This window comes from Oncorhynchus tshawytscha, linkage group LG30 (genome assembly GCF_018296145.1).
Source record: "Oncorhynchus tshawytscha isolate Ot180627B linkage group LG30, Otsh_v2.0, whole genome shotgun sequence".
Classification (NCBI taxonomy): Eukaryota; Metazoa; Chordata; class Actinopteri; order Salmoniformes; family Salmonidae; genus Oncorhynchus; species Oncorhynchus tshawytscha.
In genome coordinates this window covers 42216443-42225074 of record NC_056458.1, presented here as the reverse complement: position 1 = coordinate 42225074, position 8632 = coordinate 42216443, and the positions used below count along the sequence as shown (strand labels likewise).

At 56.1% G+C, this 8632-nt stretch overlaps 1 protein-coding gene across 6 annotated transcripts in view; it reads left to right on the top strand.

Moving 5' to 3' along the window:
* The first annotated feature begins 754 nt into the window (after positions 1–754).
* LOC121841427 (transcription factor COE1-A-like) overlaps positions 755–8632 on the top strand; it is a 56958-nt gene continuing 49080 nt past the window's right edge. For 3 of the 6 annotated variants that reach the window (XM_042309778.1, XM_042309777.1, XM_042309773.1), the window contains exon 1: positions 759–951. The gene's annotated coding sequence lies outside the window, so the exon portion shown is untranslated. Of the gene's footprint in view, positions 952–8632 lie in introns of all 6 variants that reach the window. The other 3 variants (XM_042309776.1, XM_042309774.1, XM_042309775.1) reach the window with 2 other exon arrangements.

Below are 8632 nucleotides of genomic sequence, written 5' to 3'. Positions count from 1 at the left end.
TTTGTCCCGGTCGGAAAGGGCAGTGTGGAGTGCAGTAGAGATTGCATCATCTGTGGATCTGTTGGGACGGTATGCAAATTGGAGTGGGTCTAGGGTTTCTGGGATAATGGTGTTGATGTGAGCCATGGAATAGCTTTTCAAAGCACTTTATGGCTACAGACGTGAGTGCTACGGGTCGGTAGTCATTTAGGCAGGTTACCTTGGTGTTCCTGGACACAGGAACTATGGTGGTCTGCTTAAAACATGTTTGGTATTACAGACTCGGACAGGGACATGTTGAAAATGTCAGTGAAAGCCTGTTTTGGTAAAAAGCTAAGGGCCTGGAGAAATGTAACCACTCTCAGATTAATAGACGCAATTACAATTACATATTGCCCCTTTAAAGCAATCACAGGCTGGAAAGGGCCTTGGTACCAGTCTGGTTCCTTGATGTATTCAGGACAGTCACTTTCCTACTCTTGATAGATATTGTACTTGCTGTGGAACACAACTTCAGAAATTAGCTGGAAAATTAATAAAACAAGATGAATACTGTACGAAGAGTGAACTCAATTCCAGATTATATTCTGAACGTATTTAATTTTTTACATTTTTTATTTTACCTTTATTTTACTAGGCAAGTCAGTTAAGAACAAATTCTTATTTTCAATGACGGCCTAGGAACAGTGGGTTAACTGCCTGTTCAGGGGCAGAACGACAGATTTGTACCTTGTCAGCTCGGGGATTCAAACTTGCAACCTTTCGGTTACTAGTCCAACGCTCTAACCACTAGGCTACCCTGCCCATGACGAAAACATTCATTGTTATAAGATTATTTTACAGTACTCTAACCGTTCAGTATTTTGCGTGTGTGTGTCCTCAGCTCTGAATGAACCCACCATCGACTACGGTTTCCAACGACTGCAGAAAGTCATCCCCCGGCACCCTGGGGATCCAGAACGCCTTCCAAAGGTACCAGTCACATTTCCTGTTCTTCAACTGACCAATCAGTCCACAGCCTGTACACTAACTGTCCAATCAGAGTCTATCAGTCACACTTCCTGTTCTTCAACTGACCAGTTAGTCCACAGCCTGTACCCTAACTGTCCAATCAGAGTCTATCAGTCACACTTCCTGTTTTTCAACTGACCATTTAGTCCACAGCCTGTACCCTAACTGTCCAATCAGAGTCTATCAGTCACACTTCCTGTTCTTCAACTGACCATTTAGTCCACAGCCTGTACCCTAACTGTCCAATCAGAGTCTATCAGTCACGCTTCCTGTTCTTCAACTGACCATTTAGTCCACAGCCTGTACCATAACTGTCCAATCAGAGTCTATCAGTCACACTTCCTGTTCTTCAACTGACCATTTAGTCCACAGCCTGTACCCTAACTGTCCAATCAGAGTCTATCAGTCACACTTCCTGTTTTTCAACTGACCATTTAGTCCACAGCCTGTACCCTAACTGTCCAATCAGAGTCTATCAGTCACACTTCCTGTTCTTCAACTGACCATTTAGTCCACAGCCTGTACCCTAACTGTCCAATCAGAGTCTATCAGTCACACTTCCTGTTTTTCAACTGACCATTTAGTCCACAGCCTGTACCATAACTGTCCAATCAGAGTCTATCAGTCACACTTCCTGTTCTTCAACTGACCATTTAGTCCACAGCCTGTACCCTGTGTGTCTACACGTCTAAACCATTACGACCAACGGATCATTTCTCTTTAGAGGTGTCAGTTTATCCTCTCCAAATCAAAATCCAATCAAAGGTTATTTGTTACGTACACAGTTTAAAGCAGGTTTAAAGCAGCTCCTTCAACAGGGGAGGGTCACTCCTACATATTCAGCTGAACCTTATCGTACTGTAGCCGTGTCGGGCCACTCCTACATATTCAGCTGAACCTTATCGTACTGTGGCTGTGTTGGGTCACGACCCTGCAGATCCAGTTGAACCTTATCGTACTGTAGCTGTGTTGGGTCACGACCCTGCAGATCCAGTTGAACCTTATCGTACTGTAGCTGTGTTGTGTCACAACCCTGCAGATCCAGCTGAACCTTAGCGTTCTTTAGCCGTGTTGGGTCATGACCCTATGATCCAGCTGAACCTTAGTGTTCTGTAGCCGTGTTGGGTCAGGACCCTGGCATCCAGCTGAACCTCAGCGTTCTTTAGCCCTGTTGGGTCACGACCCTGCAGATCCAGCTGACCTTTAGCGTTCTGTAGCCGTGTTGGGTCACGACCCTGCAGATCCAGCTGAACCTTAGTGTTCTGTTGCCATGTTGGGTCACGACCCTGCAGACCCAGCTGAACGACCCTGCATGACCCAGCTGAACAGGGTCATGACCCTGTTGGGTCACGAGTCATGAGAGTGTGTGTGTGTGTGTGGATTCATGAGTGTGTGTGTGTGTGTGTGTGTCCAGGTCCCCTAGAGGATGGCGCCCTGGGGGAAGAGGAGGAGTGTGTGTGTGCACGTGCGTGTGTGTGTGTGTGTGTGTGTGTCTGAGCTGCAGAAAAGCAGAGTGTAAAGTGATTCTTTGGGAGTAATAAATAATAATAATAAATATACGGCACTTTATCTTGTTATACGCATACGTACCCTGTTCCCACCCCATACGTACCCTGTCGCCCACCCCTCCTGTTCCCACCCCATACGTACCCTGTCGCCCACCCCTCCTGTTCCCACCCCATACGTACCCTGTTCCCACCCCATACGTACCCTGTTCCCACCCCATACGTACCCTGTTCCCACCCCATACGTACCCTGTTCCCACCCCATACGTATACCTGTTCCCACCCCTCCTGTTCCCACCCCATACGTACCCTGTTCCCACCCCATACGTACCCTGTTCCCACCCCCTGCTAGCCTTTCCCAGCACCCCTCCTGTTCCCACCCCCGTACCCTGTTCCCACCCCATACCCTGTCGCCCACCTCCTGTTCCCACCCCATACGTACCCTGTCGCCCACCCCTCCTGTTCCCACCCCATAGCCTGTTCCCACCCCATACGTACCCTGTTCCCACCCCATACGTGCCCTGTTCCCACCCCATACGTACCCTGTTCCCACCCCATACGTGCCCTGTTCCCACCCCTCCTGTTCCCACCCCATACGTACCCTGTTCCCACCCCATACGTACCCTGTCGCCCACCCCTCTGCTAGCCTTTCCCAGCACCCCTCCTGTTCCCACCCCATACGTACCCTGTTCCCACCCCATACGTACCCTGTTCCCACCCCATACGTACCCTGTCGCCCACCCCATACGTACCCTGTTCCCACCCCTCCTGTTCCCACCCCATACGTACCCTGTTCCCACCCCTCCTGTTCCCACCCCATACGTACCCTGTTCCCACCCCTCCTGTTCCCACCCCATACGTACCCTGTTCCCACCCCATACGTACCCTGTTCCCACCCCATACGTACCCTGTTCCCACCCCATACGTACCCTGTTCCCACCCCATACGTACTTTGTTCCCGCCCCATACGTACCCTGTTCCCACCCCATACGTACCCTGTTCCCACCCCATACGTGCCCTGTCGCCCACCCCATACTTACCCTGTTCCCACCCCATATGTACCCTGTCACCCGCCCCATACGTACCCTGTCGCCCACCCCATACGTACCCTGTTCCCACCCCATACGTACCGTGCCCTGTCGCCCACCCCTCCTGTTCCCACCCCATACATACCCTGTTCCCGCCCCATACGTACCCTGTTCCCACCCCATACGTACCCTGTCACCCACCCCATACGTACCCTGTTCCCACCCCATATACCCTGTTCCCACCCCTCCTGTTCCCACCCCATACTTACCCTGTTCCCACCCCCTCCTGTTCCCACCCCATACGTACCCTGTTCCCACCCCTCCTGTTCCCACCCCATACGTACCCTGTTCCCACCCCATACGTACCCTGTTCCCACCCCTCCTGTTCCCACCCCATACGTACCCTGTTCCCACCCCATACGTACCCTGTTCCCACCCCATACGTACCCTGTTCCCACCCCATACGTACCCTGTTCCCACCCCATACGTACCCTGTTCCCAACCCTCCTGTTCCCACCCCATACGTACCCTGTTCCCACCCCTCCTGTTCCCACCCCATACGTACCCTGTTCCCACCCCTCCTGTTCCCACCCCATACGTACCCTGTTCCCGCCCCATACGTACCCTGTTCCCACCCCATACGTACCCTGTTCCCACCCCATACGTACCCTGTTCCCACCCCTCCTGTTCCCACCCCATACGTACCCTGTTCCCACCCCTCCTGTTCCCACCCCATACGTACCCTGTTCCCACCCCATACGTACCCTGTTCCCACCCCATACGTACCCTGTTCCCACCCCATACGTACCCTGTTCCCACCCCATACGTACCCTGTTCCCACCCCTCCTGTTCCCAACCCATACGTACCCTGTTCCCACCCCATACGTACCCTGTTCCCACACCATACGTACCCTGTCACCCACCCCATACGTACCCTGTTCCCACCCACCCCTCCTGTTCCCACCCCATACGTACCCTGTCGCCCACCCCTCTGCTAGCCTTTCCCAGCACCCCTCCTGTTCCCACCCCATACGTACCCTGTCGCCCACCCCTCTGCTAGCCTTTCCCAGCACCCCTCCTGTTCCCACCCCATACGTACCCTGTCGCCCACCCCTCTGCTAGCCTTTCCCAGCACCCCTCCTGTTCCCACCCCATACGTACCCTGTCGCCCACCCCTCTCCTAGCCTTTCCCAGCACCCCTCCTGTTCCCACCCCATACGTACCCTGTCGCCCACCCCTCTGCTAGCCTTTCCCAGCACCCCTCCTGTTCCCACCCCATACCTACCCTGTCGCCCACCCCTCTGCTAGCTTTTCCCAGCACCCTCCTGTTCCCACCCCATACGTACCCTGTCACCCACCCCTCTGCTAGCCTTTCCCAGCACCCCTCCTGTTCCCACCCCATACGTACCCTGTCTCCCACCCCTCTGCTAGCCTTTCCCAGCACCCCTCCTGTTCCCACCCCATACGTACCCTGTCGCCCACCCCTCTGCTAGCCTTTCCCAGCACCCCTCCTGTTCCCACCCCATACGTACCCTGTCGCCCACCCCTCTGCTAGCCTTTCCCAGCACCCCTCCTGTTCCCACCCCATACGTACCCTGTCGCCCACCCCTCTGCTAGCCTTTCCCAGCACCCCTCCTGTTCCCACCCCATACGTACCCTGTCGCCCACCCCTCTGCTAGCCTTTCCCAGCACCCCTCCTGTTCCCACCCCATACGTACCCTGTCGCCCACCCTCTGCTAGCCTTTCCCAGCACCCCTCCTGTTCTCACCCCATACGTACCCTGTCGCCCACCCCTCTGCTAGCCTTTCCCAGCACCCCTCCTGTTCCCACCCCATACGTACCCTGTCGCCCACCCTCTGCTAGCCTTTCCCAGCACCCTCCTGTTCCCAGCCCATACGTACCCTGTCGCCCACCCCTCTGCTAGCCTTTCCCAGCACCCCTCCTGTTCCCACCCCATACGTACCCTGTCGCCCACCCCTCTGCTAGCCTTTCCCAGCACCCCTCCTGTTCCCACCCCATACGTACCCTGTCGCCCACCCCTCTGCTAGCCTTTCCCAGCACCCCTCCTGTTCCCACCCCATACCTACCCTGTCGCCCACCCCTCTGCTAGCCTTTCCCAGCACCCCTCCTGTTCCCACCCCATACGTACCCTGTCGCCCACCCCTCTGCTAGCCTTTCCCAGCACCCCTCCTGTTCCCACCCCCATACTTACCCTGTCGCCCACCCCTCTGCTAGCCTTTCCCAGCACCCCTCCTGTTCCCACCTCATACGTACCCTGTCGCCCACCCCTCTGCTAGCCTTTCCCAGCACCCCTCCTGTTCCCACCCCATACATACCCTGTCACCCACCCCTCTGCTAGCCTTTCCCAGCACCCCTCCTGTTCCCACCCCATACGTACCCTGTCGCCCACCCCTCTGCTAGCCTTTCCCAGCACCCCTCCTGTTCCCACCCCATACTACCCTGTCGCCCACCCCTCTGCTAGCCTTTCCCAGCACCCCTCCTGTTCCCACCCCATACGTACCCTCGCCCACCCCTCTGCTAGCCTTTCCCAGCACCCCTCCTGTTCCCACCCCATACGTACCCTGTCGCCCACCCTCTGCTAGCCTTTCCCAGCACCCCTCCTGTTCCCACCCCATACGTACCCTGTCGCCCACCCCTCTGCTAGCCTTTCCCAGCACCCCTCCTGTTCCCATCCTACCCTCCCTGATCCAGCTGCTCCTGACTGTTTCCACCCTACTCTACCTCACCCAGCACCCCTCCTGTTCCCATCCTACCCTCCCTGACCCAGCTGCTCCTGACTGTTCCCATCCTACCCTCCCTGACCCAGCTGCTCCTGGCTGTTCCCGTCATACCCTCCCTGACCCAGCTGTCCCTGGCTGTTCCCGTCCTACCCTCCCTGACCCAGCACCCCTCCTGTTCCCATCCTACCCTCCCTGACCCAGCACCCCTCCTGTTCCCATCCTACCCTCCCTGACCCAGCTGCTCCTGGCTGTTCCCGTCATACCCTCCCTGACCCAGCTACTCCTGACTGTTCCCGTCCTACCCTCCCTGACCCAGCTGCTCCTGTCTGTTCCCATCCTACCCTCCCTGACCCAGCTGCTCCTGGCTGTTCCCGTTCTACCCTCCCTGACCCAGTTACTCCTGGCTGTTCCCGTCATACCCTCCCTGACCTAGCTGCTCCTGGCTGTTCCCATCCTACCCTCCCTGACCCAGCTGCTCCTGGCTGTTCCCATCCTACCCTCCCTGACCCAGCTGCTCCTGGCTGTTCCCATCCTACCCTCCCTGACCCAGCTGCTCCTGGCTGTTCCCATCCTACCCTCCCTGACCCAGCTGCTCCTGGCTGTTCCCATCCTACCCTCCCTGACCCAGCTGCTCCTGGCTGTTCCCATCCTACCCTCCCTGACCCAGCTGCTCCTGGCTGATCCCATCCTACCCTCCCTGACCCAGCTACTCCTGGCTGTTCCCATCCTACCTTCCCTAATCCAGCTACTCCTGACTGTTCCCATCCTACCCTCCCTGACCCAGCTGCTCCTGACTGTTCCCATCCTACCCTCCCTGACCCAGCTGCTCCTGGCTGTTCCCATCCTACCCTCCCTGACCCAGCTGCTCCTGGCTGTTCCCATCCTACCCTCCCTGACCCAGCTGCTCCTGGCTGTTCCCATCCTACCCTCCCTAATCCAGCTACTCCTGACTGTTCCCATTCTACCCTCCCTGACCCAGCTGCTCCTGACTGTTCCCATCCTACCCTCCCTGACCCAGCTGCTCCTGGCTGTTCCCGTCCTACCCTCCCTGACCCAGTTACTCCTGGCTGATCCCATCCTACCCTCCCTGACCCAGCTGCTCCTGGCTGTTCCCATCCTACCCTCCCTGACCCAGTTACTCCTGGCTGTTCCCATCATACCCTCCCTGACCCAGCTGCTCCTGACTGTTCCCATCCTACCCTCCCTGACCCAGCTGCTCCTGGCTGTTCCCATCATACCCTCCCTGACCCAGCTACTCCTGGCTGTTCCCATCCTACCCTCCCTGACCCAGCTGCTCCTGGCTGTTCCCATCCTACCCTCCCTGACCCAGCTGCTCCTGGCTGTTCCCATCCTACCCTCCCTGACCCAGCTACTCCTGGCTGTTCCCATCCTACCCTCCCTGACCCAGCTACTCCTGGCTGTTCCCGTCCTACCCTCCCTGACCCAGCTGCTCCTGACTGTTCCCATCCTACCCTCCCTGACCCAGCTACTCCTGACTCTGCTCTGCCTGGTCCTTAGGAGAGAAACACAGGCACTGACCGTCAGCACACACAAACACACATATACTGTATGGACCTACAGTAGGCTGTCTTCTATCTCAACTGGACTCTGGTGAGGGAAACTACTGAAACCAACCTGGACTCTGGTGAGGGAAACTACTGAAACCAACCTGGACTCTGGTGATGGAAACTACTGACACTAACCTGGACTCTGGTGATGGAAACTACTGATACTAACCTGGACTCTGGTGAGGCGAACGACTGAAACCAACCTGGACTCTGGTGATGGAAACTACTGAAACCAACCTGGACTCTGGTGAGGGAATCGACTGAAACCAACCTGGACTCTGGTGAGGGAAACAATTGAAACCAACCTGGACTCTGGTGAGGGAAACTACTGAAACCAACCTGGACTCTGGTGAGGGAAACTACTGAAACCAACCTGGACTCTGGTGATGGAAACGACTGTTCTCATGACATTAGTAACTAGAGTATCTCCAGTCATGACAGAGATGAAAGTAAGGAGACAGTACTGTAGGACGTGTGACCTATCAGAGAAGACTGAGGGAGGGGAAGTGGAGGAGACGGTACTGTAGGACATGGGACCTATCAGAGAACACTGAGGGAGGGGAAGTGGAGGAGACGGTACTGTAGGACATGTGACCTATCAGAGAAGACTGAGGGAGGGGAAGTGGATGCCTTTAGTTGGGCGTACACATGCCTCACTTCATTAGTTCACATTAGTATTTACAGCAGCATCAGCCGTGTAATGCAACCAGGCAGCTATCGTAGCCATCGCTCCATAACATTACCCCCTCCACTCACTCACTCACTCACTCACCCACTCACTCACTCACTCACTCACTCAC